The sequence below is a fragment of the Falco peregrinus genome, chromosome 6 (genome assembly GCF_023634155.1).
Source record: "Falco peregrinus isolate bFalPer1 chromosome 6, bFalPer1.pri, whole genome shotgun sequence".
Lineage (NCBI taxonomy): Eukaryota > Metazoa > Chordata > Aves > Falconiformes > Falconidae > Falco > Falco peregrinus.
Window position 1 is genome coordinate 8,513,508 of NC_073726.1, and position 25,957 is coordinate 8,539,464.

The 25,957-nt window shown below is 41.8% G+C and overlaps 1 protein-coding gene across 3 annotated transcripts in view; it reads right to left on the reverse strand.

The window, feature by feature from the left end:
* The window catches only part of PLXNB2 (plexin B2), a 268,020-nt gene that overhangs the window by 166,950 nt on the left and 75,113 nt on the right, over positions 1-25,957 (reverse strand). For all 3 annotated transcript variants that reach the window (XM_027782298.2, XM_055807634.1, XM_055807633.1), the window contains exon 3: positions 18,557-18,744. The gene's annotated coding sequence lies outside the window, so the exon portion shown is untranslated. The remainder of the gene's footprint in view (positions 1-18,556; positions 18,745-25,957) is intronic.

Consider the following 25,957-nt stretch of genomic DNA (forward strand, 5'->3'; position numbering starts at 1 on the left):
TTTTAAAAGCAGGCAAGATCCCACAGATGCCTAGAAGTCCTCCTGCCTCTCAGCCGTGCTCCAATTTTGGAGCTATGGAGCAAGTGTTCAGAGTTGCAGTCACCCACAGGAAACTTCACCCACATGCTCTCCCTGACAGACAAAACTGTAAAACTGACACCCCTAAGCCAGTTGCATTTATCATTCACAACTGTGATGACACAGCCTAAACTAATCATGCAGGAAGGCACTTACTCTGTAGCTTCAAAAGTCAGAGCAGGCTCCAATTTTTAAAGAAAGCATTTTGATCATCATCACTTCCCTCTCCATCTAAGGCATCCTGAATGCACTTTAAAAACATCATCTCATTTAGCCCAGATCCCTTTGTACCTAACTTCTTAATAAATGTAAACCACACAGAACAAAGTCCCTGGTCTGTGCCCTAACTCTTCCGGCTGCTCCGGGTGCTCGGAGAGAAGCAGCAGATTTAGGGAGGTAGGAGACCAGAGCATGCTATTATGAGCAGGAACATACTGCACAACCTTATCAACTCCCATCTTCTAGGGATGGCTGCATAATATATTGCAGTTTAGGTTTTACTACTGGCAAACTAATGCACCTCAACCTGAAAACAGTTTCTCTCATTTGTACAGTACATTTACTTCATTATGTCAATTAAAATAATCCAGGTCTGTCAAGAACCTCACTCCAGTTGCTCATAAGCACAGTAAACCCACCGGTTTGGTACAGTTTTGGGAATGCCATTGTTAAGCTACTGACTGCTAACAGAAGCAACATAAAAAAAAGTATATCCCTTGCTAGTGGTAAAGGAGCAGTATGAACACACCGCCTTAAAGCAAAGCTTAAAATGTTAAATATATTCAGACTATCTGTTGGGATCCAAAGATTTACTGGGGTTTTAAGAACCTTTTCCTGAGTAATCGCCTTTTCCGGCTGGAAAAGAGAGAGTCCTCTCAAAACAGAGATAACTTCTCTCAGTCACTTGTAACAAAGACATATGATGTGAAATGCTGAGCACCACCAGAAAGGAAAACAAGCCCAAGAAGAATAGCATCCGCTTATCATCAGAGGCCTAAAGATTTTCTGGGGCTTCACACTAACTCAGGCAGAGTTTTATCCTTCTGCCTTTTGTTTGCTTCCCTGAGTTTCATTTTCCCTTTTCTCCTCCTGAACCATATTTCACCCTTTTATAACCATGCACAAGGTTGGCATCCTTTCTGCTCCTTGCTGGCTGAAGCAAACTGAGCAGCTGCCTCTGGGTAAAGATGAAAAGTAGCCCCAGCTTCTCCCACAACCATCCCCGTTTTCTTTTCCTGTGCATGGAAACCCATTCATCAGCTCATGATAATGTGGTTTTACTTCTGTGGTGTGCAGTTGCTTCAGGGTTTGGGGTACAGTCCGTCAAGGGAGTTTATGCAGTAGTGTTTTCCATAAGCCTTGTTAACCTTTTTTTTTTTCTCTCCCTAAGCTTTCTTACCTTTTGCTGTGTAAGTAAATTCATAAACACATCAAAGATAAACAGACACTGCAGATACAAAAGTTGGTGTACCAGTAGCTATGCAGGAGAATATTACCCTCAGATGATTACGCTGATAAAACCGAATTGGTCTGCCCATTACAAGGATACATGTTTTGAATTACAAATTAAAAGACACAGAAAATGATCGATTTCTTGATATATGGAGGAGATATGAACAAGATGGTCTGCAGCTCCATGAAGAATTACTTTTCATGTAATTCTATATATTCTCCCTTGCTCTCATTTTCCAAACCCAAGCAAACAAAACAACAAGGACAGCTGAACTGAATTAGTGAGCATCCAAAAATATCCAGCCCATCTTTCTTAAACACACACAAGAATGTTTCTTGTTTGCCAAAAAAGCAGCAATATTTTTAATACTGCTACCCTCAAAGAAGCTGCCTCTTGGTTATCTGAATTACAAACTACTGTCTTAGGCAGATAAAACAAAGAAAATGTGAAAATACAACTGTGTATAGAAAGAGCAACATGGGGAATCGGTTAACAGCCATCTCTATGCTGTCCCACATCATGTTTTTACTAATTTTTATTCAAACCAACAGCCAACAGGATTTTGCCAAAGTAAAATCTCAGTGCTTAGCCTGGGGATTTTTATGTTTGTTTTACCTAAAATTTGATCTCTTATTTGCCAATCTGGAGTCACCTGCAAGATATTTTTACCTTCCAAGACTGAGCTGAAATTCTTCCATGGGATTAATGGCAGAGGAGACAACAATGGAAATTTTTTATTAACAGCACAAATGAAAGGGGAAGAGTTGGGGGAAGCTATTCAGCTGACAGCTTGGAAGTGATATACCGTTTATATACTTTCCTTAGCACCCATTCCAGGTTTCACTGAAGCATAGCTTTTCTTCATTGTGGTAAAATTCATGCTGAGGAATGCAAGGGAAACAAAAAATCTGGAAGCATAGTCATGTTGGAATCCAGATGTTAACATCAGAAGAAATGATCTCGTGTGGTGTCAGGGTCTAGTGAAGACATATTTAAAACACTGGGCCTAGCCACTTCTGTACAACAAAAATGTAGCCAAGTCTCAGAAAACCTGCAGGAATCCTAACCACTGCAAACCATTCTAAGAGCCAGCACAGTGCGTGTTTAGGCCATATACTGAGTATTTACCGAGCAAAAAACCCACCTTTTCCATCAACATCAAAGGGAGTTAGACATCATGTACGGGTGGTTTAAACTGGATGAAGTCCATGCATAAAGAAGGGAGAATTTTTTGGTTGGCCATGATCATGGTACTTCCCTCTTGCAGGAGATTAAAATAGAAGCTTCTAGACAAGTAAATACAACATGTTGCATTCAGAAATACCTTCTCATGGATAATACACACACACATGCAAATGAATTAAGCAAGAGACTTTGTTGTTTCTACACTGTGATCATTTCTGTTTTTAAATGCCTGGGCGGTGTTTGGAAACTATGGGCAAAAGGTAACTTGGTAGAGTGACAAATAGATTTGGACCTTGAGGTAGGGCAGGGCAGGGCATTAAAATCCGAGTAGTATCTTCTTATCATATAAATGTAGATAGGTTTTGAGAGGGAAGAAAACAACTACATTGGTGTGGGCTGAATTAAGGAAACATTTGTGTCTCTTTCAAAAATTCTTTTTAAACAAACAAAAAACCTCCCAACTGTTGCATCTTCTTGTTATGTTCTGTTTCATTGCCCACCCAAACACACAGTTAAAAAACACACAGAAGCCATACAAAGCTCATTGGGTAAAGAGGCAGGAAAGGTGAAACAACATCTGGTGGTCAGAAGTCTCCCTTCCAACGAATTAGGCATTTTTATAGCTTTGAAGGACTCCTCACACTGATCCTGATGGCAGGGCTATTTGCCAAGCTTGAGGAAGGAAGACCACTGGACACCAGCACTTCAAGAGAACGGGACCATTGAGCAAGTTCAGAAACACTGCCCTGCACCTCCAGAGAAACAAGCTGGCTGGCTGGCTGGGAGCACCAGTATAGGAAAAGCTTCACCGTCTGATAAAAAGGCCACAAGCAAGACAGACTGATCTCAAATACAGGTACATAGCTCCCTTTTTGCTCTGCTTAAGTGCAAAATACAAATTTGTGAGTGAATTAGTGACAGCCTTTGGAAAGACTTTTCCATTCACTCCAGCCAGCTGCTAAATGAGACTCTCAAGGGGAAAGTTGTACAGGTACAGACCCCATCAGACCTGTCGCCCCCCTCCAGGGCAGAGCCCTGTGGCTGTCACCCCACAACGTCCTGCCTTCAGGGATGCTGCATTGCAGGATGCAGAGGTGCCAAAACTTCTCACCTTATCCAGCATCCAGCAAGAGCCTGAGAGAAGGAAGGGATCTCCAGATGGTCCAGGAAACAGTTTCCTTTCAGAAGTGAAAAGCAACAGATCAAAGTTCACTTCTTCTGCTACTCTCTCCCCTCTATGAAAAAAAATCTGCCTGCCATCATGAGTCAGAGCCCTTTAAATAATGTATTATAGGCCTATCACTTTGGAAAAGTGCATTCCAGATATTAATAAATAAATAAAGATATTAGCTTTATTTATTTTTATATATATAGTTGATGCATAATTAATTAAAACCAAACACATGCAATGCAGGTCTGGAAAGCTTCCATATGAAACAAAATTGAAAAGGCTAAGAGTATTTAGTTACGAAAGAAAATTAATGAAGTTCAATCATAAACAATATAAAGCCAAGCACATCAATTCACTTTGTGAAAATCCACAAACTAATAAAAGAAAATACATTTTGAAAAGAAAACACAGTGCACAAGGGACTGACTTTGTCATAAAGGCCAGTGAATCAACGTGATGGAGACAAAAACTGGACACTTAGTGGCTAGAAGAAAATCCCATACAATGATAGCAGGAATTAAACCACAAGCACCAACCTGGTTAGTGGGCTGAAACTCAGATGTCACTGGGGCTTTGGACAAGCTCTTTCTTCAAGGAGTAGCTGGAGTGGTACCATACTACCACTGCTCCTTGGCAGTTGCCACCCTGACCCAGTACAGCTGGGGTGGGAGCCACACAGAAGCCCTACACGTTACTTTTCCATGAGGTCATTTCTTTGCTCCATCAAAGTATCTCTTTTTACTGTAATTCTCCTTGAGCACTGTGGTTGGTAAGAGTTATCCAGGTCAGCTCACATCACTCTGGGTGGCAGCAGACCTGGCATTGAAGGGATGAGGATGGCTCAGCTATTCCGCCCAGCCAGCTCTGCCTGCCCATGCTGATGTCCCACAGCAGCTCAGGTTCATGGAGAGGACATGGGGGTTTAGCCTAACGCACTAGCACATTCTGCACATCACTCCCTAGCGCATTCTGCAGAATAGCATGTACTTTCATATAAAAAAAAAAAAAGTATGCAGTGCTGTGTGAGACTAAGCATAGGTGGACAACTGCACTGATATTGAGGGAAAAATCCTTTGTAATATATTACAGATACAGAAATTGTTACTGTCCTATACAGTTTCCATCCTTGCCTTCTGTGCAAAGCTTGAGAGCACCTCTAGGACAAACAACTTTTCAGAAGGCCACCCACAGACCCAAATACAACTCACAGAAGGCAGAAATCAAAATAATTTTGACCTTAAGTAGCACATCCTATTTTCTGCTTTATCACAAGTACAAAAATGTGAAATATAACATAGTCTCAAAAAGTCAGTCTAGACTGAGCTCCCCAAGCATAGCAGAGAAAAAGCTAATGTTAGAGAAGAATAATCTGTTTAATGTATGAATTTGGTAAAGCTTTCCCAGCACTACTGTGCAATACTTCTAAGGGAAGAGATACAAACAGGCTATTTTTGAAGTGCTTCACTAGATTCTGCTTCAGTCTGAATCTTTAAACTTTAAAGCAGTTTTTTGTAGCCAAGCCTGCCCCCAAGAAAAAAAAAACAAACCAGATTTGGGGGAAAGGGAGGGCTGGAGAGAGGACCTCACAGATCAACTTTGCCATGTGAACTGGAGGCACAAGCAAAATACTTTTTGGACCCTTTCAATTTATTTTTAAATGGCAACACAGTAGAAGAGATACAGGTCCTTGCTGAAACAGAAATGCTGAAGCCTATCTTTCCTAAAGTTCTGTAGCAACAGTGTGGAAATAGCTTTCGCAGTGAGCCAACTCTTTATCAGCCAAGAAAATCAGGCACTTGGAGAATGCAATTAATCTTTTCCAAGGTGAAGAGCTCAAGGGCTGTGGTGGATAACAGTCCAAAAGTGCCCATTTTTCCACTACCAATTACGAAGGAAGCCTAAATTTTTCAGTTTATGCTGCATTTGCATTTTCACCAAGAAGCATTTCATTCCATTCATGAAGAAAAACAAGCAAAGCTCTTAGTGCTCCAAAGCTGGAACATTCTTGTCAAAGAATTTAACACATTAGACTGGTAAGATTTAGGAGACTTGATGCAAACGAACGCAACTAGGCAGTGATGATGACAAAAGGGTAGCTTGACAGCTTATTGACTGAGAATGGCTTTCACATCAGGAAGAAAAGAATAAACATAATTTTTTGAGTGCCAGACATGAAACATGCAGTAATATAAGTAACTATACAGATGGCTGACTCTAGAGCAGACCTTATGGATAACTGCAGGGTAAGAAATATATTTTAAACAATATAATGCCTTTTAAACAATTTGCAGGCTAGTACTGCCGCATTCCGTATACCATACATAGAAAGAATTCAATTAGTCTTCTCCCAAACTGTGTATATTCCAAAGCCTAAAGTCAAAATTCAGCACGCTTGTCACCGGGAAGAAGTAGGAACATAAACAATGAGCAGGGACATCAACAGAAGAATTAGGTTTATATTCTTATATTTAAAAACTATATCCATTTTTTCATAGATATTCTGGCAGAAAAGGATGGGGCTAAAGATCCCTGGCACATGAAAATAGCCAATACTGTTACATTCTTAAAAGCCTGTAGGTCTGGAGTAACAGACTGAATACTGAGACTGTACCTGAGCTGCTATCAGGATACACAACTGCAACACAGGTGAGTACCCGACTCCAAGCAGTCTCGTTTAAAGCTCAGCTGAAGACTGGCTGCAGGGGAGCCAGAGCAGCGCAGCTGCAAAGCTTGCCCAACATTTACACTTACCCTAACAGCTTAGTTACTCCCACCCCGTGTTTCGGGGTACAGGTCCTTCTCTGGTGCTAGTGGGAACTCAACAGGTCCCCCAACTTTTTGAAGCGGCAGGCAGCATCCAGCTCCTCAGATCAATTAGCACACCATTTGTAAATCTTGTAATTTAAGTTCTTTATGGACTAGCAGGCTTGAGGTGGTGTTCTCAAAATCTCTCTTGCCGCAGTCCTATCCATCCCATACCTTATGGCAACATTTCCATTTCATATGAACACACATAGCCAGAGGTTTCTAAGGAAAAGGGAATGAGGGAATTTCACTCACCACTAAGAGTAACACAAATGCTGTGGCAATGCTCAAAAATAGCAGGAGAGTATGTAGAAGGGTGACAGAGGAATTGGTTACAGCTGGACAGGAGAGTTAAGAAAAGCAAACTGGCTTTCTGCATGATACATAATCAGTTTGACACATCAGAAGACAACACTGTAACAGAAAGGCAGGAACAGTAAGAAGGTAGGAACAGGATAGATAAGAATTTAATAGAGCACTTCAGTAACATTTCTGCTGGGTAGGGCTTGACTGCATAAAACTTTCTGGAAACTATATTGTCTTAACACAAAACTGTTTTTTGTTTTTAGGACAGAAAAGAGAATTTATTTGAATTCCATTTGAAGATGCTGTGTGTCATACCATGTAATACGCTATAAGAGAAGCAGGGCTTACAAGAAGACAGAATCAATTCTGTCAAGCCAAATTACATCATTAGGGAGGTAAGAAGCAGCTGGGCTCCAAGCCTTTTCAGAGGGACACAAATTTCTGCACTCTGAACTCAAAATCTTATCCTCAGTCTCTAAGCAGTTCCATCTGCCTCATGATCCTTAGATGATGGCCACTACCAGCACTATAACTTCTACAGACACTAGTCTCTGTTCAGGGCACTGAGGTATTCTTTGTCAATGTAGCATACCATGGGGAAAAAGTAAAATAATACTAATACTAGTAATAATAATAACAACACTCCAACTTAATTTCCACAAGGCCTCACCTTTCTTTGTATCACTGCAAAAATTATCTTTTCAAGGTGTTACAAAGGGATGCAAGGGATGCATAGTCCATTTAAAGGAGAACAAAACACACTGGAGGCCCGTGACTGAGGCTAAAATTAAACTAAGCGAAATCTAGAAGTGAATTAATATAAGCAGTTTTGACTCGAGACTCAAGGGACTGGAATAGCAAAGAGGGGAATTTTTCCTTTTATAGTTTGCTGCTACTTTTTGGCAATTACGAACAAAGAGCCATCCTTAAACAGAGCACTTGGAGAGCATCTTTAAGCAGGCTCTTTCATTCCTGTTTGGGAATCTGAACAATAGCAACCACAATAAAAGAAACTTCAAGTCACAATAAATACATTGTTCCCATTTAATTAATGTTTTCCCAATACAACTGGCGTGTAAGAGGTCAGAGAAAAAGAAAATTGTATACTATAGAGATCATGCTGTCAGGTAGCACATTAAAAATATTAAAAATGTTTTCTATGACTGTTCTGCAACAATAAAAAGTGTTTCTATAAATACATTAGCAACAAAAGGAGGGCTAAGGAGAATCTTCAACCTTTACTGTATGTTGGGGGAAACATAGTGACAAAGGATGAGGAAAAGGCTGAGGTACTTAATGCCTTCTTTGCCTCAGTCTTTAATAGCAAGACCAGCTGTCCTCTGGGTACCCAGCCCCCTGAGCTGGTGAACAGGGATGAGGAGCAGAATGAAACTCTCCTAATCCACGGGGAAATGGTTAAAGACCTGCTACACCACTTAGACACACACAAGTCTATGGGGCCATAAGGGACCCACCCAAGGGTACTGAGGGAGCTCATGGATACATTCCCCAGGCTACTTTCAATCATTTATCAGCAGTCATGGCTAACCAGGGAGGTCCCAGGAGCGGTTAGCAAATGTGACGCCCATCTACGAGAAGGGCCAGCAGGAGGATCCAGGGAAGAACAGGCCTGTCAGCCTGACTTCAGTGCTGGGGAAGTTTATGGAGCCAATCACCCTGAGTGCCATCACGTGGCATGTACAGGACAACCAGCTGATGAGGCCCAGTCAGCATGGGTTCACGAAAGGCGGTCCTCCTTACTGAACCTCATCTCCTTCTAGGACAAGGTGACCCACTCAGTGGATGAGGGAAAGGCAGTGGATGTTGTCTACCTGCACTCTAGTAAAGTCTTTGACACCATTTCCCACAGCATTCTCCTGGAGAAACTGGCCGTTATGGCTTGAACAGGCATGTCCTCCCCTGGGTGAAAAACTGGCTGGCTGGCCGAGCCCAGAGAGTGGTGGCGAATGGAGTTACATCTGGCTGGTGGCCGGTCACAAGTGCCGTTCCCCAGGGCTCAGTGTTGGGGCCAGCCCTGTTTAATGCCTTTATCAAGGATCTGGATGAGGGGACCGAGGGCACCCTCAGGAAGTTTGCAGATGACACCAAGCTGGGCCGGGGCGTGTTGATGTGCTTGAGGGCAGGCAGGCTCTGCAGAGGGGTCTGGGCAGGCTGGGCCGATGGGCTGAGGCCAACGGTAGGAGGCTCAACAAGGCTCAGTGCCGGGTCCTGCACTTGGGTCACAGCAACCCCACGCAGCGCTACAGGCTTGGGGCAGAGTGGCTGGAAAAAGGGAAAGGTGGCCTAGTGGAAAAGGTCCTGGAGGTGCTGGTTGACAGCCAGCTGAACATGAGCCGGCAGTGTGCCCAGGTGGCCAAGGCAGCCAACAGCATCCTGGCTTGTATCAGAAACAGCGTGGCCAGCAGGACCAGGGAAGCGATTGTCCCCCCGTACTGGGCACTGGTGAGGCTGCTCCTCGAATACTGTGTGCAGTTCTGGGCCTGTCATTACAAGGAAGACGTTAAAGTGCTGGACCGTGTCCAGAGAAGGGGAACAAAGCTGGTGAAGACTCCAAAGTAGCCTGGAGAAAAGGAGAGTCAGGGGAGGCCTTACCACTTTCTACAACTACCTAAAAGGAGGCTGTACCAGGGTAGGTGTCAGTCTCTTCACCCAAGTAACAAGTGATGGGACAAGAGGAAATGGCCTTGGGTTGTGCTAGGGAGGTTTAGATTGGATATTAGGAAACATTTCTTCCCTGAAAGGGTTGTCAAGCATTGGAACAGGCTGCCCAGGGAACTGGTTTAGTCACAGTCCCTGGAGGCATTTAAGACATGTAGGCATGGCACTAGGGACGTGGTTTAGTGGTGGACTTGGCAGTGCTGGGTTAACAGCTGGACTGGATGATCTTAAAGGTCTTTTCCAGCCTAAATGATTCCATGATTCTATACATCGAGATGGGACTAGCAGAACAGCACATGCACCAACCAATTATTTGTAAGTGGGAAGCTGAACCCTGTAATCTCTTTATCATCATGTCAGTGAGTTAACGGTCATTACCATGAACAGATTCTTAATTCACCAAGCAAGTCAAGATGTCACTGATTCTTTTCATATGGTAATACTGATGCTTTACACCACAATTAAAATGAGTACAGATTTTTTAGCTTTACCTGAGCTTAGCTGCAACCTTTCAAATTGCAACCACCCTGAAGTCTTATTAGAGATACTCTTGTAAGACACTATTCTCCTTATGACCAAACATCTCTTTCTCTCACTCCCTCTCATCTAAATACAGGATAAAAGGCTTAGAGGAGGAACCTGTTAGCTGAGAAAACCCTTTCCTACATAGTGTAATGCTACTGTCCAGAGCAGAGCAACTGGAGCTTAACATGTGTTTTTGTTCAGGATTACCAAAACTCCAATGAATGTTGCTTTCCTTTTTCAGCACTAAAAACATTCTAACAAACATCCTCATGCCAGCAGTTACATACTTTCAAAAGAGCAAGCTCCCATTGGGCTTTGTTTGTTATCAGCAAAAAGTTATTTTGCAATCATTTGACTTCCAGCTCCCCTCCCCCAAAGAGTAACCACCACCACTGCTGACTTCTTCAGTTTTTGGAAATAATTTACTTTGTCCAAACAAACATAGAAATCAGTTTTCATTCAAATACGTGATGAACTCTAAAGCTGGACTTACAAAGCATTTTCTTTTTCAGGTTAAAGATATCCTTGTGTATTTAAATTGGATGGTAGTGGTGGTTTGGCTTGGTTTTCAAAGGATGCTTCTAATCCTACCACTAAATAAAAAAATAAAAAATAATCAAGAACTGGACTGCAGCTAAGTGTGAGAACATGTAAAACAGAACTGAGACCATGCAGGGCATTGTTGATTTTGGATCCTAAAAGGAATTTTATTAAAAGTTCAATGATCTTCAGAGGCTACTCCCTCAACCTCATGATTTTCTGTGTTATCTCAGGACACCTCACGTACAGCAAAATGAAAAAAAGAAATAACTAAGTCTCAAGTCAACTTCTGCAATAATCCCCATATAAGTGTTCCTATTTCTTCTTTTAAACTGACAAAATCCAGTGAACTGGGGAAGGGAGAGTGAGCACAGGGAAGGAACAGCTTCACCTCAGAGAAGTACTCCAAGCTCATGTACACTTCACTGTAGTCCTTTCTTGGGACAGAAAACCCATTCACCAGTAAATTTATTAAATATGGGTGTTGATGAAAGACTGTGAGAACACTGGAAAAAAAATGAAGTAGGCTGTGAGTGCTGCCAGCAGTCCCTGTTTGCACTGTTTTCTCCTCCTGAAGGAGTAGCCACTGAAGAGCAAAGTCACATACCGTAGGCTGTCCTTTATCAATATACTTGAACATCTGCATTGCATCTATCCGGGGCCAAAACAAACCCGTGACCAGCAGAGGAAGGCTCTTCACTACAGCACCATTTTCCACAGCCTTTCTTCTTTATGAAACCATATTTATTGGTATGAACCAAGGTACTGCCAGCTGGCAAGACACAGACATTAACAACCCATATGGTAATCTCCTATGCATAAAAGGGGAACTTGAAGCCAAGATTTTACAGTATGATTAATGATTTCTGGGTGCACAGTTCAAGTTACTCTGAAGAAATGCTGAGTTTGGCTTCTGGAAGAAAAAAATAATTAATTAAAAAAAATTATCAGGCTCCTTTAACAACTCTTAAGCTAAACCAGCTTTGGGTTGAGGTACCCAAATCACTGGTGGTTTTGGGATGGTTGCCACGAGGCCTTTGAGAAAGCTACCTTGGGAAATGAATGAAGCTGCAATACGTCACATTTAAAACCTGGCGTTCTCACTTCACATTGCTCTTTGGTCTTTGCCCAGCCAGCCTTTGGGAGCGGGTTAAAGGTACATGTAGAGATAGAAAAATACAAAGGTCTTTCCAAGGGCCCAGGCAGGCAAGTGAGTTTCCATGAGGTAGGCAAGGGTATGAGCCCACAGGTGTACTACAACAGCCCCAGTGCATGCTCTTACCCTATGGTACACATGAGGTATCCTACCGGGAGCACACACATGGTGGGTGCCATCGCCATCCCTGCCGTAGCTCACCCCACAGCCCGCAGCCTGTGCTTGCACCCTCAGCACCCATGCAGCCATTGTCATGTGCTCTGGCATGTCCTTCTTCGGGGCTGAGAGGCTGACTGACTGCCCTGCTGGTGCTCCACGCCCCATGGCAGGGCTGCCACAGTCACCTCACCCGAGAGGAGAGCTCGCCCCCTTGAAGGAGTGGGGTGGGCTTGGATTGTCTGTGCTGTGTGACATAAGACAGACATGGGCAGCTTAGGGCAGCTAATTTGCCATCAGTGACTGTGAGGATTGGGGTCCAAACCCACCCAACAGTGTTTGGTTTTGGCTAGGCCACTGTGTGGTTCTCATGCACCACTGATCATTTAAACATCAATCATTGTTCACTCCGTGCCACGACAGCTACAGCTTGGTCTTCACACAGGTCTTCTCTCTCTCTGCTCTCCATCTTTGCTCCCCAAACCCAAGACTGTGCTTTGGCCTCCTGCTTACCTTCAAAGCAGCTGCTCCTCTCTGAGCCATCAACCAGTGTGGATGGCCACCAGATGCATTATCTAAGCCAGCAGCCACCCTGGCTGGACTCATCGAATATGACAGCTGCCCTTCAGCAACAGTTCAGTGGTAGCCAAGTGCCCACTTGGCCACTGGGTTGACCTCCACTACCTTTGCTTCCCTGATGGACTGGGGCCCCTGAGAGAGCTGATAAGCCCACCTTAGCTGTGCCTCTGGAATGGACAGGGATAAAGACCAGGTCCTTTTTCATACAAACCCAACAGATAAATTGGCATAAAGGACAGAGGGAAAATCTAAACAGTGTTAAGAGTCTCTGTGCAAAGGCTGCTGAATCCCACTGAAAAATGATGTAAGGGAGCATATGACAGCTAGGAATAGTTGTCTCAGCCCACTGAACTTCAAGTCTCCCCCTCTTCTGACATCTAATATGCCACCCCCCAAATTGAGCTCTGTGTGTAGGGGCCATATGTGATAGCTATGCTGGTTAACCACTCCAGGGATATACCTGCACCAAAAAGATGCTGACAAGAAGCATGCAGGCCACCTGCTCTATCCTGGCACTGACTATCAGAAGGCAACAGAATAACATGCTTTTTTTGTCTTAATATTTAACTGGTTTTAGACCTTTGACATGTTTACAGCTCACCCTAAAACGCCTGATAGGCATCAGTTTGTGTACTAGGCACACTGGACCCATTCAGCAGAACCTAGTTTTACAAGTGAGATGAAGCTCAGCCTTCTTTCCACACTCACACAAGATATACATCCAGACTAAAAAAAAAAAAAAAGAAGCAATGCTTCACATCATTTTGCTAACCAAAGATGCAAATCAAACGGCACTGGCAGGCTGTTCTCCTGCACTGGCAGGCTGTTCTTCCTCAGTTCTGTAAAGAGTTTCCATGCAGAAAACCTCTCATGTGCCTGCTGAATTCTTTCTTCCACAGCATTCTGTTAAAAGTCTCAATTTGGAAACAAAAGAAAAAAATATAGTACTAATGTACTAGCTGTTTTCGTGTTCTGGTCAAGCCCATCATAGCCACAATACCTGTAGTGCAACTATCCACCAAAGAGAAACTTAAACTCCATGGAATTACTGCTACAGCGTTGAAGTGTGTAAGCTGCCAATGCATTCAGAAAGTTAATAGATTTGTTTATGGACTAGACAAGGCTTAATTAAACCAGGCAGCTCTGAAGAATAGTAAATCCTCTCTCCTCCTATCTTTCCCTCCCCCTCCTTTTTTTCCCCCTAAAGTATCTTTCTCCTAGTGGCTTTCCTCTTCCTAATAATCCCATCACAAATGACAGATATGTTATCAGTCATCACTGGGATTTGACACGTTCTTAATACCTGTCATGACAGCTCTGAAGTCTGCATGCTACCCCATTGTATTCCAAAGCATTTGCAGGAGGTAATGGACACATCAAGTAGCAGTCAATGGCTCTGCTTTATTGGACTGCTGAAGGCTTGCAATATAGAAGTAGACGCTTAAAAAACCCTAATCCATAATTATTTGAAGGTACGCACAGAATAACTAAATATAAAACAGCACAAATGACTTTTGCACTCCTATGCCTATGATCATCTTGGCCACATTTGTAGAATTTATTATTATATATTTATTGCTAAGAATGCTTTAATATTTAAGAAAAGGTACCAGTACTGGTAATAGTGAAGATCACCTTAATAATCCAAGGTCTTCATTGAAAGGTTCAAAGTATTATACCCAGGCTGGTAACACGGTATTGCTATGCCCATGCAGGGTCTCTGCTGGTTCCTTAGGTCTCTGCTTTACCTTAATAAAGAACCTGATGCAGAAGTGAGGTACAATTCAAGGCTAGAACCAGAGCTGAAATCAGAGGTGAACACCTGAATTGATATGAAGACAATGGGATTGTGAAGTGTGTCATTCACAGTAACTGTCAATACTTTAAAAGCAAAGACCAAATATGAGTGTAGTAGAACATGAGTTTGAAAAAAGAGTGTCTCCTTGACGGGGACACAAGGAAAAGACAGCAATAAGGACAAGGAGCACCAAGGTTTTGTATGAGTCCATTCCTAACTCCTGCTGATTTCTGTCGACTTCTTAATGCCGCTAGTTTTGTTTTCCTTTGTTTGGGCCCTGAAAAGAGCTGGGACAGATACAGCGCTCCACAAAACAAATTCAGTACAGAACTCTCTAAACAGATGTATATTCTTTTAGTCAAATGCTAGTATTACTTCAGATTACTCTGGTCACCTGTGCGCATTAGTTTTCAGGCACAAAAATAAAATGATTTCTTACTGTAACATTTCTTTGGAGCCTTAAACTTGCAGAAGACTTTCAGTTTCGCTGAGCTATTGCAAAGCATCGTATAGCCAGTTTCTGTCAATGGCATATGAGCTGCATGACACATTAGTAAATGCAATAGCTTGTTGTTCTCAATGCATTAACAGTTTTGCACAAAAGCAGAAAAAAACACCCCCAACAAAAACAAAAAACCCACACAGATTAGAGACAATGCAGCCCTGTGCATGCAAGTAACTTAAGGCCCTTTCAGCAAGGCAATAAAGCTAAGGCAGAATTGTGAGCTGGAGTCAAAAGGAAGTGTCCCATTGACATAATGAGCTTCAGAGAAGGTCTGGAGTGAAGATGACAGGCAAAACACATTCAGCCACCTAAGTGACTGCATGTCCTTTAGTTAAAATTTTTAACCAGTACTAAGGGTCTCAAGGGATTGTTTTAATCCACATGAAATTGATGAGAAAACTGGGCTCTTTTACAGTGCAGTTTTATTTAGGAGAAATGCAAGAGTAAGTCTTGCACTTGTAAAGCACTCAGGAACAAAGTGATAGCATTTGTAGAGGGGGGGATGTTGCTCTCAGAATGCAGCTTGACAATGCAGCAAGCTCTCTTCCAGGGATCTAAACCACTGCAATAACAGCACTGGTCAAGTATAAACTCACCCTGCTCGCTGAAGCACTTTCAAAAAAGCTAAAAGGCTACGTTTGTATCAGTAAGCTTCACACCACATCAGCTACTGCCTGTTCTTGAGCAGCCAACATAAAAACATACCACAGACAAACTTGGTATCTTATTTTCTGATCATGATCTTATGCAAGGGCCCATTCTGGATCAAATTTGTACTGCTGGCTGAGCCTGGGTTGCACAGAGGCAAGATCATGGCAGCACAGCCTCACTGAGAAGTCTTCCCAGCAAGTATTCCCTCCTGGCTGCACTCCAAGGAGCATTACTGCTTCTCCTGCTGTCTACATTCCCAGTTATTCCTTTCATATACCCTCTCAGCTGTAAGTAAATCAACATGCCAATCCCTTGGGACACATGGCTTAGTTTATACTTAAGACTTGCCACTCTGGTTTGTGCTTTGGACATTGATTTCCATTGTCTCAGCTATCACTCAACAAAAGGGCATTTAATTGCTGTCTCATTTAGTCTGGGGGAGAGGGGGAGAACAACTTTTACCAGCCCTCTGATTGATGGCAGCCATTACACCTTCTAGCACAATACGGACTTATTAGAAGGGCGATTTACATGTGCAGAGTTCATTGCCACACAAGTGAATCAGACTTGCAGCTACGCTTACTTGAACAACTTTAGAAACAAAATCTTCACGTTAAATTAATTCGCAGAAATGCCACACTAGCCACCCATTTAAAAGGAAAACTTGGAAGATTAATGAAGTTTGAGCAAAGCTCCTAGAAAGAAAAGAAAGTTTAGTGGAGATCTTAGTTTTTGTTTCTCTTTTTGAACACTACCATGTAGGTGTTTTAATGGTTGTAAAAAAAAAAAACAACACACACATGCAAAAAACCCCCTCAAACAACCAAAAAACCAACACTGATTTATACTTATTTACACATGTCTAACACCAGGAAACACTTCATATCTACTATGCATCGAAGTTCATAAATACATACTACAAAAGGTAATGCTGAAAATTCCATAAACTATTTTCCTCTCTTGTATGAGCATTTCTACTTTCTTTGTGATAGAGGAACAAACAAAATTAATACCCACATTTAATATCCTCCAAGTTCTGTGCATCAATGAGCCACATACTCCAGTGTTCAAGCCAAACTGCTGACAGTGGATTTTTAGTACTTGGCTCATTTTATTAAAAAGCACAAGCACGCTAATCTTCCTTTCAAAGGAACAGAGCTCAAGAAACAACTACATCAGTGAAGGCTTCTTGATATATTACCTTTAATCAGTCCAGTTACGTGAAACTTGCATTAATTTCAGTAAAAGTTTGATGTAGCTTGATTCAACTTATCAAAACATTTAATCATTGCAAAATCTAAGAACAGGCATCTCTTAAACATCAGACTTTCCAGACAGACACAGAAACAAGCTGAGGTACTGGGTATTATCAGACACGCCTTTGTGCATTTTTTGGAAGATTCACCATGGGAGAGGCAGATCAAGAAAAGCCAACTTTCAGTGAGGCAACAATGTACAGTCAAACACGCAAGCACTCACGCTGCCTCAGGTGTGAAGTGCTAATCCTGGACGGGCAGAGGCTTTCTGAAACCATGTTAGCTATATCCACAAAAAAAGTGGTTCTAGCTATTTTCAGAACATATCCTGTGTTACTCACATAACTGGTTTAAAATTCCACAGCAGAATTACTCTGCTATTACTTGCTTTCAATGAGTCCACCTTTACTTTCACATCCCCCATAGGACCCACCTTTGCTCCTTAGTGATACTCATTTTCCCTGATGAGTATATCTGAATAAGCTTAAATAGTGGCTATTTTCATGCTTTTTCCTAATTTCAAAAAATCTTGATTTTAGATACGTAAATGAATGTGTGAAGGCAGAATGTGCTGTTTTGTTTTAGAACAGCTGTCTTCACTTTTATTCATTCTGCAGCTCACATGCACATAAAAATGTATTTTGACCCCTCCTTTTCCCATTAGTTTTTAAGGGGAAGTAAAATGTAACACACAGAGGCATCCAAAAAAACCTCCCCAAAACCAACATCTAAACAAAAACGCTCCCCAACTGGCATGCAGCCAGATACTAGCTAAACGCTAGAATACACTTGTTTCCTTAACTTGCCTCTGTATATTTTATTTTCCTTTCCCACTGTTTAATTTCTCTTTGGTGTTGGGCTGGACATATTTCTCTTGCTGGAAAGGCTAAGTGCTATCTTCCAATAAGGACAGTCTATGGACAATTATTAGCGATAGCTGAGATAATCCCAGCGAAACGCCTTGCCTTCCCCTCCAGGCTCACGCCAGGCTGGAACCTGGCAGCTCCCAACAGCAGCACTTCCAGGAGCGTCGCCAGCACCAAGCAAGCTGCCAAAACAGTCTTAAACCACTTTGCAGCTAAAGAACAGACTCAGAGCCATGTCTGTGCCACCCTGTCAATCTTTGCTTCAGGACTCTTTGGCCACTTGAGGATAAAGAAAATTCTTAGTTTGAAGGAGGTTTTACAAGCTGGTTTCGGAGAAGCCTGTCAAGTCAACATGTGCTAATCAATGTGAACAGGTCCTGATAAAGAAGTTGATCGAATCTCTCCGATCATCCTCAGAGACGCAGTCAAACACGTGCACCTTCAAGATTCAGGTCAATCACACATCTGCTCAGCATTCCCCTGGGAGACTCAGAATGTAAGTGCAAAATTAGGGCAAGCACTAGCACAGCAGTAGGCTGGAGCATCTTGCTGGCAGAGACACAAACCTGCTCTTCTACCCACCACACCATCTATAAATAGGTTTATGAATACAAAACCTCTGCCAAGCTGTTCGGGTTTTTTTTTTTTTTATTTGCTAATTTTTAATGTCTCTTGAAAGATTGGCTCCTAGAAGTTTTGTCTCCATTAGTAGTAATAAACATTTATTATATGCTCCAGCAACATCTGAAAGTCTTGATGAATAGCAACAAATTTGTCTAGAAAAATAGAATATAATTTCCCATTTAAAAAACTCCAATGCATTATATAAAGGTAAAAGTGAGCTTACCTGAAAACAAAAATTTCACATGAGAAGTCTGCGTGCACACTGCGGCTTGGGAGAGAGAAACCAACTTCTGCTGGGACTTCAGGAGGAGATGAGGCAGTGTCAGTGTTTAGTCTTGTTCAGCTGTGCTCCAGCGGGTACCAGGCAAGCCCCAGAATGGAGCCCTGGGCTGCTCCCCTTGCTCTTCTCACCTGGAACAACAGGACAGGCTCTCAGCATCCTCAGCACAGGACTGATGCAACTTTTTGCATTCGAGACCCAGCGATGGATGTTTACACTGCCTGACTGCTGGAGATTCAACACAGCCTTATAAAAGGGGAAACTAATTACAGCTGTCATTACCAATAAGCATGGTTCTCTGTTTTTCTTTACTACAGGTGCCCTCTCAACTTAAAAGGTCTTGCGGACACGCAAAACACTAGAAAGCTATTTACAAAGCATCCTAACTCTCCCTTGGAGGGACCACTTTTCTAGAAGATAATAGTAGACTCATAACAAACTTACTCAAGCTCCATCTGTGGCAAGAGCACTTTATAGTAAGAATTGACTTTGAGCTGCCAGTGGCTGGGTGACCAAATCAACCAGTGCTAATTTCAAATAGAGGCATTAACCAAGGTCTTAAATTACCTTGTACTTTCACCTAGTACCATTCTCTTGCATCTCCCTTTTTCCCCTTTTCCTCCCAACCCTTACATAGTTCACCATCCATTTTCAAGGATGGATGCCTAAATGAAGCCATTTATTAAGGCTCAATTTTCAAAAGCAATGTCACCTTGCAGTTTCCCTTCAGAACTTTACTTCTAGGGGCATATTCTTAAAAACCCTACATCTATACTTATTTCAACTTTCTGGGGGATAATTGAGTATGGCAAGTATGGTTTAGCCTGATAAAATTTTTATTTCCATCTAAAAATAAAAGGAAATGCATAGTAAAGAACTTCTTTCCTCAGCCTCCCTTTCCCACCCCCCCCTTCTGAAAGGTGAAGACAAAGGAGACATATTACAATTCAATTTTTTCCCTTTCAAAAATCCCAGGAAACTCACCATCATATATTTAAGTTTTGAGCTATGTGGACTACTAAATACTTCATATGTTCCCAGCAACCTGATCTCACTGGCCCTGATCTGAGCAAGGTGTTGGGCTATATGACCTCCAGTGGTCCCTTCCAATGTAAGTTATCCTATGATTTACTCCAAAGGGAACAAAGACTTGTTTGTACCTCTCAGTAATACAACCCAACCTTTTTTCATGTTTACCACCATTTTTACTGTATGCATATTTTCCAACATGAAGTCTTTCAGTAGTTCAAATCTATAAGCATTTTACATATGAAAACTCTTTAACAGGTACTTTTAACCTTAAATTAGCAGAAGTATCTTTTCACATGTCACAGATTGAAAGGATTTAACACAATTAGGTAAAATACCCTGGAAAGAAAACTAAGAGAATGCATCTTAAGTCCTCTGTTAGGTAATGCTAAGGAAGGGCTTGGCAGAAAAGAAGACCCTAAGCTGCTGGTATTTACTGTAGAGGAAGCACCAGCTTCACAGTAATACATTTTCTACCTGTGATTCTGAAGTCAGGACACTATTTTTAAAATCAGCCTGAGCTTTTGTGTCACATGCAGCTGTCAGACCCATCTGCAGCAAAAGCAGTGGGACCCCTTGCATGCACACCTCTCCCTGCCACCACAGCCCTCCCAGTAATGCCTCCTTTCTCCACTAAGGGAAAAGGTCACACACAAGCCTCCATCTCTCTTGAAGCATCCTGCAGCCAGCTCCCAGCCCTGAGCTCTGGCTGCCTCCATAATGTCCATGAGCCGAAACTTTTAGCTGGCTGGCAGGTTTACTGAGCAGTAAAACCTGACTTTTCAAAGAGTCTCTCTCAGAAGACAGACTTTCTTAGGATTTTTTCCCTCCAAAATCATTAAGCATATCTGTGTTTCTTGATTAATACTAAACCCAAGAAAAACTTCTGTAATGCAGAAAGATCTCTTTCTGTTTCTCTGTGTACCTGCTCTCATTAGAGAGAAATAGAGACATTATTTAATACATGAGATATCCAGGAATAAAGTGCAAGAATTCCAGTCCTAAAACATCATAAAGACAGGATACTGAAAAAAAAAGTAAACATAGTTTTTAATCGTTAAGGTGAAGGAACGCCATGTGAGGTTGGAAAGTTCTCCTCAAGTCCAAAATTTCTCTTGGTCTTCAAAGTCTAACACTCCCATCATCTCTGTCCTCCTCTGCCTTCTCTCTTCTCCAAGAACTGCAGATACTCTCTCTCCAAATCCCAACCAGCACATCGGCCATCACTCTATCACTGCTACTGCTGCAAGGGAACACAGAGGCAAGAAAGCGGTAATCCCCTCAGAAAACCACTCACATAGGTCTACGAAGCAAGGGGATACACACGTTCTTTCTTCCTTTGTTTTTCAAGAATCACAGGTACTGCTTTATTCTAATAAAACTATTTCAAATAAAGAGACAGCATCAGTTTTAAAGCTGAGCCTTAGCCTCAAGCAGTCTAAAGAGACTGTTAGACACAGAGGACTTTTTTTTCCAATACCCCCATAGTTTACCTCAAAGCTTATTGTATTAAGTGGGAATAGTTGAGATGCAAAGTCAAATTTAAACACCCTGGGAATAGCTGTACTGATGCGCAGCTGGCAAGCAGGTCTGCTGCAAGGATGCGGTTCTGCACATGAAGTCCCACGAGAGTGGGATTCCTAATAATGTGTAGTAACCAAGGCATGGAATTGAAATTTGTTCACGAGTTAGCTTCCAGCAGCAGAGAGAGGAAGTTTTGTTCACTCCTCTAGAAGGAGGACAACCAACACTGTTCAAATCAAAGCCTGGATCCACAATCCTCTGTGCTTAATTAGAGGATCATGAAGAGCACAAAATGGCATTGGACACAAAATAACCATCATTTTTCAAGTAAATTTAGTGAAGTGAGCACTGTTACATTTACAAGCTACTCTCCTCCATCCACCCTTTTTTCCTTGTTAATGATACAGAGTTGGCTGCAGATGCAACAAAACCTGTCAGCCAAATGCAGCGTGTCTTAAAGCAAATCTTGCCCATTATTCCAGCTGGCTAGATGAAGGTCGCTGACACTGCTAACACCTCTGACATTGTATAATCAATTGCCAGCATTTACAGAGGAGAAAATACTACTAGCTCTTTTCAATTAATTTTAAGCTAGCTCTCTCTGATAGCCAAAATGTGAAACATGAGGCAACCTAGCAAGCCAAATATTAGCAAGATTAGTTTCTGGCAGCCAATGCCATATTCTGTTTGTATATAAACAATTGTAGTTTATCCGCCTCTTTAAACTAACTGCAATATGAATCATCATAAGGACAGCAGCAGACAAAACAGCCAAACACTTGTAGCTGAAGAAAAAACTCATTTAATTCTCAAAGCAACTACGCATATCAGACTATCAGCAGGTTGCTAACACCAAATAGCTATTTGAGAAATCTAGTATTTTGTGGAAGAGACTCTTAGAAGAGAGGCTGGCCTTTACCTGTCCCTTCAGTGCTGGTAAAGGATGACAAAGCTTTTCCCGTACACCGCACATTCATCCTGTGCCTGCTTTCATTTTCAGGACAGAAACAGTGAGTGCTGCCTTTTAAACTATTCTTGCATTGATTTTTAACAAGCTGTTATATTCCACTGCTATGAGTGAGGATGGAGAGCTAAGGAAGAGATTTTCAAACAATACTTTGTAAACAGTCCACAAGTCCTGTCTGATTTATAAACTGCCAATGCACTGGATGAGTTCATGAGCTGGGAAGCCCTGGTTTTGACAGCACTGCGCGCTTACCCTATGGTTCAAAGCAATAATTTTGAATTAATACGGCGCCTCAGAGAACATGGGGATCTCCAACTGAAGGCCTCCTGAAGACCTGTATTTCTGTCAAAATTCTTGTTCTTGACAGTTCTTCTCATCCTCCAGCTCCTAATTCAAACAATCACTCAGTTCTTGCTTTTCATAGGAGCTGGTTGCTGTACAGTGTAATGTTTGTGTCAAATAGAAATTTCAAAGGCATTCCAATTTCCACAAATAATTGTCATTAGGAGAACAAAAGAAAAAAAGGATGTATTTTTGTAAGAAAAGAACCATTTCCTGATGTTTAGCATAGGCTGGATAACGGTCACGGGCAGCATCTTGGCTCAGCAGGCAAAACTAGTAGGTGGTAAATGAGAGTGCTGTGGAGGGGACAAATCTTCTTCCAGGGGGGAGAGGGGGCAGTGCCTGCTACAGGAGGCACCCTGACGGCAGGAGATTTATGCATCCACTCTTGTGTCAGTCTAGGAGGAGGGAATCATGCAGGGCCAGCTGCAGGGGTGTGCGCTGCTGTCGGGAAAAATTAGAAGTCTAGCAATGAACTATAAAGAAGGGAGAAATGACAGGGTGAATGAAAACCCCGTGATAAACCCATTTAGGCTCTCTTCTCCCCAGGATGAAAGATGCAGTTTAATCTCTTTGGCATCCATCCTGACAGAGTACTGAAACAAATATGCCTAGATATGCACAGGCGCACGCCCCTAGAATGTGCAATGACAACGTCCACCAAAAGGTTCCCTAACTGCAAAGGATACTGAGCAAGAGTCCTTTTTTCTGCACATTTAGCTAAGTTCTGGGGAAAGATCAGAGCACACCAAGATGCTTTTGATCAGAAGAAATCTCACCTTCTGCCAAATGCCGTCTTTGTGTAAATACCTTTGAAAGAAAGTTTTTCCCATTTGAATACCTCGGGGGAGTGGTGGGTGAAAGGGAGAGGAGTGAAGAGATGACCAGACTGTAAGACAGTGAAAAGCAACCGAACTAAGGCTCTAGTATTTCACTTATTTGACCAAAGAAGAACTTTCCAATTTCATGTGGCATTCCTTTGCCCAAGAGAATTTCTGGCTGTGTCAGGCAGGTCTGCATAACTTCTTGTCCTGTTTAAGGTAGAGGTATTTTTTTTCTCCTTCATTAATACACTCACAGAAATGAAATATTCCAAATATTTTTTCATTGTGTTTGGTAATAAAAACAGAGTCAGGCTCTTGGGTCATACTGGTATTGGCTAGCAAGGGAACAGGGAAAGAGAGGGCAAGGAGTGCAGTGGTCTTTAATACACTCCCCGAAGCCCCTAGTTACAATTCTAGTCCTAAGCCTATAAGGGGAAATGTTTGGTAATTTTTCCTTTTGCTGGACCTGACCACTGTTAAAGTCTGGTGGAAACCCCTCCTGGAATGCTAACGCCTTGCAGAAAGCCAGATGGTACAAAATGGGAGCTGCCTGGAGGACACCTTCCTGGTGGAGAAGGGAGGGAGGAATGTACTCTGATACTTTATTACGAGTTACACATAAGGACCCATGGCAGTAGCCACATTTTTTACTCAGGCAGAAGAAATACATTTTGCCCAGAATGCCAACATGGTAAATTAAGCCACTGTATGTCCTTCAGTATAAGCTCTTCCAGACACAGTTTTATGAGAAAGTTTTGTTCATTTATGAGTGTGAGAATTAGCAAAAAAAACCCCAACAAACCACCACAAGACAATTCAATTGTAAAATTCTTCCTTTCCACTATACATACACATTCAGAAACATAGGTATTTATTTACTTTTCTTTAAAAATACTTAGGTATAATTTTATTATTTTTTGGCAGCCGTTTTATAAGTTTTCCTAGTGTCATCATCTATCCAGTGTAAAAAAGATGCTATCAGGTGTCAGATTAAGACACCACTGACCATATTCATAACTACTTGGTGTTATACAAGTGCTTACACCTGTACAGTGTGGCTTTAACAGCTTTGAAAAAACACAAACACTCAAAAATATAAAAAAAGCACCCCAAACTGATAGTCTGGGAGCTTGAGACAGTGATTCACTAACACCATGAAGGTGTAAATGTGGTACTGAAGAATGTGGCCCTGTGATGAACTAAATTGGAAGTTACCTACATGCATGGTAGCTCAAAGAATGTAACTCTGAAGGCCACTGTTTGATCAAAGTTATGTGAAAAACCACAGAAATAAACCACAAGTTTTTACAGTGAGTAACAGAAATAAAACTGGAAAATTCCGAAACTACAAAACCATATAATTGTCAAAGTGCGAACAATACTTCTTACAGCTACACAGCTATGTTTCACTTTTTTTTTTTTCCTTAAAGAAAAAAAGGAAGGTAAATGTGTAATATTAATATCAATTCAGGAAATACTTTCATAGTAAGATATCAAATATATTATGAACAGAGCGAAAAGGAACACAGTTATTTATCTGACTTGAAAACAGCACAGTGTCAAGTTAATTTAAAATTCAATTTCAGTTTAAAGCATTGCAAGGAAGAAAGAACCCTGTGTATCATAAGTTGTAAATTGAAATCCTGGCTAGGTTTTTGTCTGTCAGCTAGTTGTGTATCAGCTATAAAGCCAGATTGCAAGCGCTTCTTTTAGGAGATTGGGCTGCAAGTCTCTCATAAAGTACGTTCAGAGAAGTTTGTCATTTAGTATGCCCAAAGGTATTTTATTTAAACTTTTCTCACAGTCCATTATTTAACAGAAAGCTGGTGTTAAAATAACCCAGAGGTATCTTCTGAAAGGTACAGTATGTGATGCAAAAGCACAGGGGGTCTTACTCTGTGGAAGTCCCCAAGAAGGTCTATGCAGTATTCAAATAAACATATCTCTTACAAAATCAAATAAGCAAAAGTAGTTTGTCTGCAAAAACAGCTTTTAGGGTGACATGATTATTTTTTTTTTTTAAAAAAAAAAAGGAAACAGGTGTCGTCGTCCCCCCCCCCCTTTCTAGAAAACACACCCACACAAAAATGCTTCATTAAAATTCCAATAAAACCTTGAATATGATGGTTTGAAGGAAAAAGCAGAATACTTTCCCCAGTTTTCTGGGATGAGGGATAAATAAATCTGATGGAAATGACATTTAATATGCCTCACAACTAAAAACTGAATGAAAGCCTCCTCAGATTTGGAACATACTATAAAAAAAAGTGACCCAAGGACAACAGCTGGGCTTCCAATCTGCCCCTTTCCAGCTCCAGGAGGTTCCTGCAAGGTGCAGCAGCCAGTCTGATCAGAAAGGCAAATTCTGCTCATCAGCCATCAGCCACTAATGACCCAGCTGGCCCACAGACAGAAACAGGACTGAAAGGGCACTGAAAACCTGCACAGATTAAGAAAATAAATGTATATCCCTGACCTCTGCTCCTCCAAAAGGAAGGCAAACTGCCATTTAACAGCTGGGGCTATTTTTATTTAGTCACACGGGCCCTTAAACCTCCTTGTACAAACACTTTGCAAAACCTCAAAACCTCACTGAAGGAGAAGATAAACACCTTGGAAAGCTTTGTTTCTGGCAAAGTAGAACTTAAGGTGTGAGCA